This window comes from Eucyclogobius newberryi, unplaced genomic scaffold (assembly GCF_026437365.1).
Source record: "Eucyclogobius newberryi isolate DKJ021-1_F unplaced genomic scaffold, fEucNew1.0.hap1 SCAF_16, whole genome shotgun sequence".
Lineage (NCBI taxonomy): Eukaryota > Metazoa > Chordata > Actinopteri > Gobiiformes > Gobiidae > Eucyclogobius > Eucyclogobius newberryi.
The window spans coordinates 8994664-9005847 of record NW_027315790.1 but is presented as its reverse complement, the minus strand read 5'-3'; positions in this window follow the sequence as shown (position 1 = coordinate 9005847).

Genomic DNA, 11184 nt, shown 5'->3' with positions numbered 1-11184 from the left:
CATATGCTAAAGCAAAGTGAAGAAGTTTGGTGTGATTCTTGCCCCGGGGAGAATGAGATGGTTGACAATGATGACATTCCTGTTGTCATTGGCATATGGCTCCTGTGGATTCCATTGTCAGAAAGTGCTGGGGAGCAACTCTAGACTGCAAATGAAGCGGTGATGGTGTGTAGTCGGGCCAATATCTTCTGTAGTGAAAGTAATTAAAAAGACCTAATGATGCTGCCCAGAGTAATCCCTTCATCTTGATAGCGATTGAACTTGGTCTCATGTGATTTCCGTTGCGATGTGAGCGGTTTTAGACTTCAAACGTAAGGATTAGGGACAACCTTTTGACGGATAACTATGCATTTTGTGTGGTGCATGGTAACGAAAATGTGTTGGTAGTACAGGTCCTTGAATGAGCTGCATATAGTATATAGCAAAATTCCAAGCAGGGGAGAGCGCAAATGTCACGTGATGAAACTGATGAAAGGCTGTATGATGAAAACAAATACACAAGGATATGGGGCAAGCATGTACTGCCTTTCCAAGCACACTTATTAGCGCCAAAATTAAAATAAGAAAATTGTGTGGCTTAAACTATGCTTATAGGCCATATGCCAGACTCCGTAGAAACGAGATGGGGGATAGAACATTTCTCCACTATAAAAAAAAGTTATGAACTAATAAATCTAACCTCGAGTTTCCACACAGAAAATTCCTGCAGTTTTCACGTACTTTCTAATCGAAGCTGGAACTATTTTTCATCTGTCGCGGATGAGTGAGGAGGCGTGGAGCAAATCTGAACCAGCGGTTCTTGGTGATAAAGTCAGTGATCCGGTCTGTTTATCAACAAACATGGCGTCGAATCCGCGAAAGCGGTCCTGTGGATCTTCAGAAAAACCTGCCTGTTGTATGCACATTCTAGAAAATTGCACCGAACAGACATGCGTTATGACTAAGGTCAGATGGGACACGTTTCGGATGATTGCGAAAGAGTGGTTATCGCTCGACGGGAGAGAAGCGAGCGCTGTACAACCCATGCTGAAGTGTTTGGATCTGCAATACACGGAGTTTCCACTCATCGTGTTACGAACGGTTTACAGACAAACGCCAACTGTACTATGCCAAAGAACGCCAGAAAAAGTCACTCGAAAATCTTGAAGGTAAGCAACTTTGATAATTTTTTTAGGAATAATTGTTTTTTGAGAAATAATTCTCACTTCAGGTTTAGTCCCGGTTTAGTACTGTTTTAGTCCTGGTGTAGTCTGGGTTTAGACCGGGTTTAGACCGGTTTTAGTCCTGGTGTAATCCTGGTGTTGTCCTGGTTTAGTCCTGGTGTAGTCCTGTTTTAGTCCTGGTGTAGTCTGGGTTTAGACCGGGTTCAGACCGGTTTTAGTCCTGGTGTAATCCTGGTGTTGTCCTGGTTTAGTCCTGGTGTAGTCCTGGTTTAGTCCTGGTGTAGTCCTGGTTTAGACCGGGTTTAGTCCTAGTGTAGTCTGGGTTTAGACCGGTTTTAGTCCTGGTCTAGTCCTGGTGTAGTCCTGGTTTAGACCGGGTTTAGTCCTGGTGTAATCCTGGTGTAGTCCTGGTGTAGTCCTGGTTTGGACCGGGTTTAGTCAAGGTGTAGTCCTGGTGTAGACCGGGTTTAGACCGGTTTTAGTCCTGGTGTAATCCTGGTGTAGTCCTGGTTTAGACCGGGTTTAGTCCTGGTGTAGTCTGGGTTTAGACCGGGTTTAGACCGGTTTTAATCCTGGTGTAGTCCTGGTGTAGTCCTGGTGTAACCCTGGTGTAATCCTGGTGTAGTCCTGGTGTAGTCCTGGTTTAGACCTGGTGTAATCCTGGCGTAATCCTTGTGTAATCCTGGTGTAGTCCTGGTTTAGTCCTGGTTTAGTCCTGGTTTAGTCCTGGTTTAGACCAGGTTTAGACCTGGTGTAGTCCTGGTGTAGTACTGGTGTAGTCCTGGTTTAGTCCTGGTTAAGACCGGGTTTAGTCCTGGTGTAGTCTGGGTTTAGTCCTGGTGTAGTCCTGGTTCAGACCGGGTTTAGTCCTGGTGTAGTCCTGGTTCAGATCGGGTTTAGTCCTAGTGTAGTCCTGGTGTAGTCCGGGTTCAGACCGGTTTCAGACCTTTTGTATCATGTTCCTATGCTCAGTTGTTGTTGTATGCCGATGCTCATTTGTCTTGTTTCCCTAGAATCCACTGAAATTGGAGATGTATCATCCCCGAAAAGACTCCAGTCAAAGACAGAGATTAGCGCACCGCGACACCAGGCTGCTCTCCTCCCACAAGTGTGCTTGATATGCAAGAAAAAAGAGATCTTCATTACCGTTAACCAAAAAAGAGTGAAGGATACATTGGCAAAGGCGGAAACAGAATCATGTGGTATGTATAGGCTTAAATTCTAGTTCACAATCCCCCTTTAATACCACATACATGTAGGCCTTTGGTATAATCATTCAATTTCACTCTTTCTGTATAATAAAAATGCACCTTACATATCTATCATTTGTCTCGCTAATTGTTTGTGATTGTGATTTTGACGTCTACGAGAGGCACATCCGGGATAAGGACTGTGTGGCAATAGAGGCAAGATATCATCACAGCTGCTCTAAAAAGTACACACGGTTCCTGTTCACCAAAAAACAACACAAGATGAGAGCACAAGGTATATTAAGATATGATATTTATAGAAAATATATCTCTTGTTAGGCCTAGAAATGGTTGAAACAGAATAAAGTTACTCTAGAAATTATTTTCATTTACCATATAATTTGTAATGAAAAATGTCTCTTTTTCCAGTGAAACCAGACATCCCTTTGCACATACGTACAAGCTCTTTTGATGATAGTGTGATAACAAAAAATATTCTGGAAGAGCAAGAAGTCAAAGCTATGACAAAGCTATTGAGGATATTCAAAAAAATGGTTGCAACACAAGAAGCTTTGGATGCATCATCATACGGGTATGTATTTATGACAACCTAATTTCAAACACAATATTTTTATCAACTGATAATCTGTATTCACTACAGTAACTATTTCCAAGATGTTTAATTAATTATTTATTTTCCAGGAGCTATCAATTGAAGAGAAGACTACAAGCTGACTTCCCTCAGATATCATTTCATCCACCAAGTCAACAAAATGCTAGCGACTTCGAAACCTCAGGATAATGATGCAGCAGTCATGTCAGAAGATAGTGAAACAGATGAATGTAAATCCAGTATAGCTCTAAAATGAATGTTGACCTCAGAGACCTGTGTGTAATCTTATCAAGTGCCAGTCATTATATTTCAATATTAAAAGTTTTATATCTTAAATTCATTATTAGGTTTTCATTTGTATTGTTGGTATTGGTATTGTTAATGGATTTGTGAAAAGTTATTCAGGTTTGATGAAAATTGTCAAAATCTAAAATCATTTCTAAATGGCAAATTTTTCACAAAAAAATGCATATCTATCTTGCCTGCATCTGGAGTTTTAATACCAGTAAAAATACCACAAGTGCCAAAATGGCATAATTTTCGCTATTCATTGAACTTCAGCGGGCTATTTCTCAAAAACTGCAGGGATTTGGCTTGTGGGACTTTTTTTCATGTTACCTCAAGTATTTACCTTTAAGAAAACACCAAAAGAAAGTATCCCCCATAATGTTGCTATGGAATCGAATTTTCTGTCTTTGGCAAATGGCCTATTACTAAGTACACAGGAAATCGCTACATTGACTGAAGATAAGGAGTCTGTTACAGTCACTGTAGCACTGATGAAAAATTTAAATGTTTGCACAAACTCTGTACTCGTTACCTCCGTCTGGCTGCTCCGATTGGCTGCTGTAAATTTGTTGGAATCACAATTTGAGGTTTTCTAATAGATGTAACAGAATCACATTGCCCCCACAGACATGCGGAGAGCCACCACAATTAATCACTTTGCCTCCCTGAAATTGTTGAGAGGCAAATCAGAGTTACAATTGGGCCAAAAAATCCTCTAGTGTGCAGAAGGCTTTAGTGCATCATAGAATGACATTTCAATTCCTGTGAAAATTGCGTCTCTGCTGTTTCAAATGTATATGTTAAAATTAAGGAAACTAATAGAAATGCATAGTGAACTGTGATCAAAAATATTTCTGTATGATTGTTGTGTTTTATAATCAATATCTGATACAAATCAATATATGATACAAATACACTTAATCTAATCTATAAAAATAGGAAAACCTAATATGTGAACAACTTTTAGATTAAGCAAAATGCCACACAAAAAGATTTCAAATTTATAACCCAAAAGTTAGAGTTTATAAAAAAAACTCATAATATAGGCTTGGTAATTCATTAGACATCGTCTACAAAGGATATAGGATATACTAGTTTATCGGCCCAATAATTATAAAACAGAAATTGTATTTGACATCACTAGATGGTGCTCAAATTGATTTATAACAGTCAGCATCAGCTCCTCACAGTTAGCAAACATCATATTACTTCATTCAACATTTTCATGACTGCACGGTTTGAGATAAAGTTATGTCCCCTTTGGCATTTATGTTCAGTGTGATGTGAAAAGTAAGTATGCCTAATTTTAACTGTTAATGACAAAATAAATTTTTTCATCCCATTCAAAATCCCTTTAAACCAAAACACGTGTAAGTCTATGGCAATATTTGTCAGGTTGCCACCTACACCCCTTTCACGCCCCCTTCCTGCAGCTACACTATTTAGACATCTAGGTCACACACATCAGCGTTCGTGACTTCATGCCCCTCCCTCAGACCCTCTTCGAAATATTATTCAAATGTATCTCCTAGATGGAGGTATCAAGGCCCGGGAGCCTACAGCTCCCGGGCCTTGATACCTTGCCAGAATCCCCAAAACTGCAGTAATTTCTGTACACCCGTGTTCATTTTTCTCGTATGTCAATAAACACTTTTCATCTTAGCTGGGGTTGTGGTCCTTGCTAGTAAAGGATGTCTGTGCCAAATTTAAATTGTCTACGTCATCCAATTCAAAATGCACAAAACTTATATTTGAGATACGCATGTTTAAAACCTGTTACCATCCACCAGCGCGCCGGCGAGCATTTTCCAAATTACAAAAGTTCTCTTACATCATCACTTTTAGTCCCGTGGTCAATACTAGCAAGTTATACATCATTTTAAAGGTTATTTTCTCAACAAAACAAATATCTCATTGATTTACATTGAATAATATCCCCCAATAAGCAATTGCCAAGTTTGTGAGAAAGTCTCAACTTTTACAAACACATGTCCTGTTTATGACGGACGGAACAGCTTTAATTCTGTACATTATTGTGCTCAGTCTCTCTGTAAAGATCCATAGAAAAACAATATCCACTTGTATTTTTCCTGTATTTTTCAACAGATATTGTCCGGCGCATTTCTCCGTCCATAACAAATGACCTGTTTGACTTATAAGATTGTGTTTGGCATCGATCTTTTCTTCAGACTGTTAGCTACAGAATGAGACCATCCACAGGTTTGTTTTCTACAGCCTCCGGGGGAACAAAATGCGCTGCTTCCGACGCGCTCATACATCTTTGTTTTTAGCCCTTAGCTAATGCTAACAGTGACGTAGGAGACTTTGATTGACATATTATTCTAGCCAATGAGCCAAGCTTTCTAATGCGGGGTGGGACTAAGGCCTTATTCACACAGAATTGTCTGTATTCTCGTGCGTCAAGGCTGTCAGACCCTAGATTTTTCGGCAGGAGGCGACTAGATTTTACGCAACTTGTTATTAACCTTTTGGAGGCGCATTTTGTTAGATATATGTATTATCATACCGATACAAAAACAAAATAAAAATATTATATATATATATATATATTTTTCCACCTCGATATGGGAAATTCATGGGTAAACTCATATTTACACATTTTCACATACATTGTTTTTAGCAGTTATAATGGGTTAAATTAGTGGCCTACAAAACATAGAAATGTATGTTTTATGATCATAGAGGAGCTAAAATTGTAATAAAATTGTAATAAAACAGTTTGGCACAGTTGGCACATATTTGGATCACTTGTTCCGAATATACTTTTTGATACAAAATGGTCAACAGCACCAAAATGCCTGTTCCTAGAGATCTGAAACTTTACACAGTTGTTGTCAACAAAATAAGCAGCATGTACAGTGAACAGCATAAGCACACAATGAAATATGTCTTGGTCAGGACCATTACAAATTGACAATATTCAGGCGAGACTAAAAAAAATATGTTTTGTTCATGTTTGGGCTTCTGTAGTGTGAGTTCTGAAGCCCTGACGGCCCGTTCAAACCGCAAACGCCTATTCGCGCATTATGGCGAAGTTGGACGCAAGTACGTATGAAGAAAAACGCAAATACGCCGCGTTCTCGACGCAGCGGAGCAGAGCCGAAATATAGTAAGCAGACGCGCGTTTGCCGCATGCGCAGTGGAGGTGTTTTCAGTCTGGCTTCTCTAATGGCGGATCAAAGTTGAGACAGTGCCTTTTGCAAAGCCCAAAAATGGAGACGCTCGGCGGCGTGTCTGGATCCACCAGTGATCCGAGTTGAGTCAATACCATCATTTGCTTCAAGACTGGATAAATCTCGCTATCAGCTGTAGTTTCGTTTGTCCCGGGTCCTGACTTGTTTCCCGCATTGGTGCGCGGACATGTACCAGGACAACAACAACTACAGACGCCTGTCCATCTGTCCATCAGGTCAGTACAGAAATATTCATGTCTGAGCGCAATAATAAAGTGTATCTGCTGTGTATGTGCTGTGTATGTGCTGTGTATGTGTTGTGTATCTGCTGTGTATGTGCTGTGTATGTGTTGTATATGTGCTGTCTATCTGCTGTGTATGTGATGTGTATGTGCTGTGTATGTGTTGCGTATGTGCTGTGTATCTGCTGTGTATGTGCTGTGTATGTGTTGTGTATCTGCTGTGTATGTGCTGTGTATCTGCTGTGTATCTGCTGTGTATGTGCTGTGGATCTGCTGTGAATATGCTTGTGGTTGTGTATAAAACCGATGAAAAGTACATAGATAGTAAAAATTAAACATAGTTTTCATTGCGTTAATATGTTGTTATAGTGCACCATTTAAAATTCGATTGTGGTATATTTAATGAAAGTACAAGTAAACTAAATTTAGGCTATATAGTTATTTGTTTGTTTTATTATTCAGATCTCTTGCCACTGGGGATTTCTACAGGACAATCACCAGCAGCTTTAGGTCCACAACAGAGGACTGGACGTCCACAACACAGAGGACTGGACGTCCACAACACAGAGGACAGGACGTCCACAACACAGAGGACTGGACGTCCACAACAGAGGACTGGACGTCCACAACACAGAGGACTGGACGTCCACAACACAGAGGACTGGACGTCCACAACACAGAGGACTGGACGTCCACAACACAGAGGACAGGAGGACTGGACGTCCAAACACAGAGGACTGGGCGTCCACAACACAGAAGTGTTTTTGATAAAGGGATTTTCATATTTATAGCAAAGACCACATACTCACTCAAGATTGAAATGCCATGTTGTTTACACAGAATGAGATAAAGTTAAATGAATAAAACTGTGATAAGCTTCTCAGCTCTTAAGTTATCTGTTCTCTTTACTTCTGCACCTACTTGTGCGTTGTAACACTGAAATTTCCCCACTGTGTGGACTAATAAAGGATTATCTCATCTTGTCCTTGTTTGTTTTTGTTTATGATCTTAAATTGTGGTAAATTAAATAAGTACATCTTTATATGAAATTTTATATCATATATGAAAAAGATGCATGTAAACAGGACACACATTTTATAATATAAAATAATTTATTTTGTGGAAAAATAGAACAGTAAATAACTATATATATATATATCTCCCTCTCTCTGTATATATATATATCTATATCGTCTGCCATTGTTGTGGTGCCGGTTCTTCTCGGGGTGAAATGTGTACGTACATCACCAGAGCGTCATCTCTGATTGGCTTCTGCACCGCCGCGCCGCAGAAAAGCTCAAAATTCTTAACTTATTTGCGGCGAACCGTTTTGATGCATTGATGCTTATACGCCCGTCAAAGCGTCTCGAGCGCAAAACGCAAAAGCGCGCCCGCCTCGCTGCGCTCCTCGGCGAATCGCGCCGCAAATAAGCGGAAACCGCGCCGCAAAAACGCAGGAGGTGCTCGACGCGCGTTTACATAGACTTTGAATGTAAACTGGACACTTTTGCCGCACATATGCACATCTACAGAAACTAGAAGCTTTCTAATAATGCATTACACTTGCATGTGGGCTGTAAGATCCTCTATTAATAAGCAATGCCATTTGGGTATGTACCTATGAAATAGGTGGATGGTAACAGGTTAAAAACTTGGCAAAATGGCAATTTTTGTAAAAGAGCTTGCCACACCCACATTTGTATTAAAAATCAAAAGAATTACCTCAAATGGGTGTAGTTCATTTTGACACATTTTCAAGCCTTTAGACTGAAAATCTAGGATGGAAAGTATGGAAGTATGAGGTGTAAAAGATGAAAAAATTCGGTTCCGCCCACAATGGCTGACTCTGGGGTTTAGGGTGGGGTCATAACATATATTTTTACTTGTCCTGACATGAGATAAGTGTGTGCCAATTTTCATAACTTGTAACTGCATACCTAAACCCACGTTCAGGTTCAAGTCTGGATTCGAATCCAGAGGTTTAGGTTCAGGTCCGGACCTAATGAGTCCGGCTGAACTCATGCCATTTTTGCATAATGTTATAACAGCATAACACAAGCTACTTCGCTAAATTAAGTTGAAGACACATGAACAAGGATGACTATCAAACACAAGGCTTAACTGCAGAGTGAAATAAACTCAATTTATCTGGTTTATTTACTGTTTATTAACAGAAGTTACAACTTACAAATCACAAGCTACTAACTAGCTAACACACATTTATGTGTTTTACTCTTTTACTAGAGGAACAACTCCCGAACAAGAGCATGTTGAGTATTGGTATTGGGGAAGCTGTTTCTGCTGATATTATGTTTGTCAAGTGTATTACTGGTTTGACTGGGCTGGCCCCACACTTGAAGTTTAATGCCTTTAGATACATTTCCACTCTTTAATTTTGCAGATCCATTGGCATCAAAGTCATGTAAAAACCTTCAAAAACTAGCATAACAGTCAACTAGAACCACAATAAATCAATCAACTTAGCAGTATCAAAAATAGAATATGAAAATATTTTACACTACACACAATACATCATATTAACAGCATTAAACACAAGACCATATTTAACAACTGTAGAATACAAATACTATTACAAAATATAAGCTCCAATTAATGAATCCAGCAATTAAACAATATTACTTTGACTTAGTATTTACTTAGATGTATATGTATATTGCACATCAACCCACCTAAATAAATGCTACATCACATCACACCACAACATAACACAGTTATTTTATTCTCATTGTAGCGACCCTAGTCTCTAGTGCGCGTGCGTGCGGTCTCTGGGGCGGAGCTAAGAGCGGCTCAGGAGACGAGGTAGTTTCTGATGTTCCTGTTCCATCACCATGGTTACGGCCAACAGTAACCAACTCTGTTCAAGAAATAAAGTGACAACTTGTGAGCACTAAACCAGCATTACTGACCTGAGCGAGAAGTTACAATATTTACACCCAAACCAAAGCACAACGCGCTCCTTTAAACGTCTTAAACTAACTCACGGAGCGGCACAAGCGGCGACGCACGCGGCGGCTTAAAACGATTCAAATAAAGTCAGCTCTCTTACAGCCGCCTCAATGTTCGGTCTCTCGCGTCTTTAACCTCACTGCTCCGGCTTCAACTTCTGCCGTGGGGAAGACGCGTGCGTCGCTGATGGCTCCGGGTGCGCCACTGACAGCAATGTCAGTGTTTACGTCTTTTCTAGCGCGAATTTCGCGATCTATGGAAGGTTTAAGATGGTTTAGAGTCTAGAACGTAAAGGATATAGAATGTGAGTGGTAGATTTTTAATGAGTCCAGAACCGAAGTCCGGATCCGGTCCGTCGTAGCGGTACGCATCCCTACTTGTAACGTATTTTGACATTTGAGGTGGCTCTGGCAAGTCCTTTTGCGTCATACATTTTTTTGAACACCAACATTTTTTTTCACCAATCTTGAATTTTGGTTTGAAAAAAAATTCGCTTTTTTTCTGCCATTTTTTCCACTAAAAACACACGAGCTAGAGCCTCGTGATTTTGTCACATTGTGCCCGGACAAATAATTATAACCCATTTTACATTTTTGTCAGTTGTCTACGATGAATAGATTGTCTTTTTTTATTTTATTTTTTAAGAAACATAGATTATTTTTTAAATGTTTCAACAATTTTATTTTGTTTAAAATTCACGATGACCATATCCGAAGGTGTATCAGCTTCAAATGTATAACATTACATTGTTTGTGGGTTTTGTGTCTTGTGGCCAAATTTTAAGTGTTTTCAATTAAAGCTGTAGGAGGAGATACCAAAAGTACGACGAGGTGCACTTTTGTCAGCGCCGTTTGATCCAACATGGCTGACTTATTGTATGTCCTCAATTTGTAATAATGTCCTCACATGAACACATTTTTGGAGTGAGCGTCACATCTTTAGTGCAATTTTTTAAAATGGCGTCGGGTTCTCATTGCCCCATGTTAATCGACACCACTAACAGGTATATCCGTCCTTGTTTACTGCTCAATTTTTGCATTTTTCCAACTTCCGGATACAATATTAATAAGTCCCTCGCCGGGACAATTCTCATCCTTCGACTCGGGTCTTACTACAGAGGAAGTCGTTCCGATCTTGAGAACTTTCCATATTGCTTTTTCCTTAAGTTTTGCGTTAAACTTTTTCGAGCTTTAGGAACGTTTTCTCTCTTACTTGAACACTTTAGGCGTGATTATTAGCATGCTAACACACAACTCTTTGTATTCCTCTTTGCGTGTTCCACTTAGTGAAGCACTGCTGCTGCTTCTGCTACTTCTGGCTAATGGAATCCCAGCCCCTGCGCTCAAAATAATCACCCGCTTCCCAGGAAGGAGGGTTCATTAGGAAGTGATTCTCTTAATGGAGAGCAGAAGGGCCCATTCTTTAAGTGGTTGCCGAGTCAGGCCACGAGAGCCAAATTCGCCCAGAGAAGTTTGTGAAAGGAGTCCGCTAAGTGACGTTATCTATGGGCTCTGGGAATGCTCACAT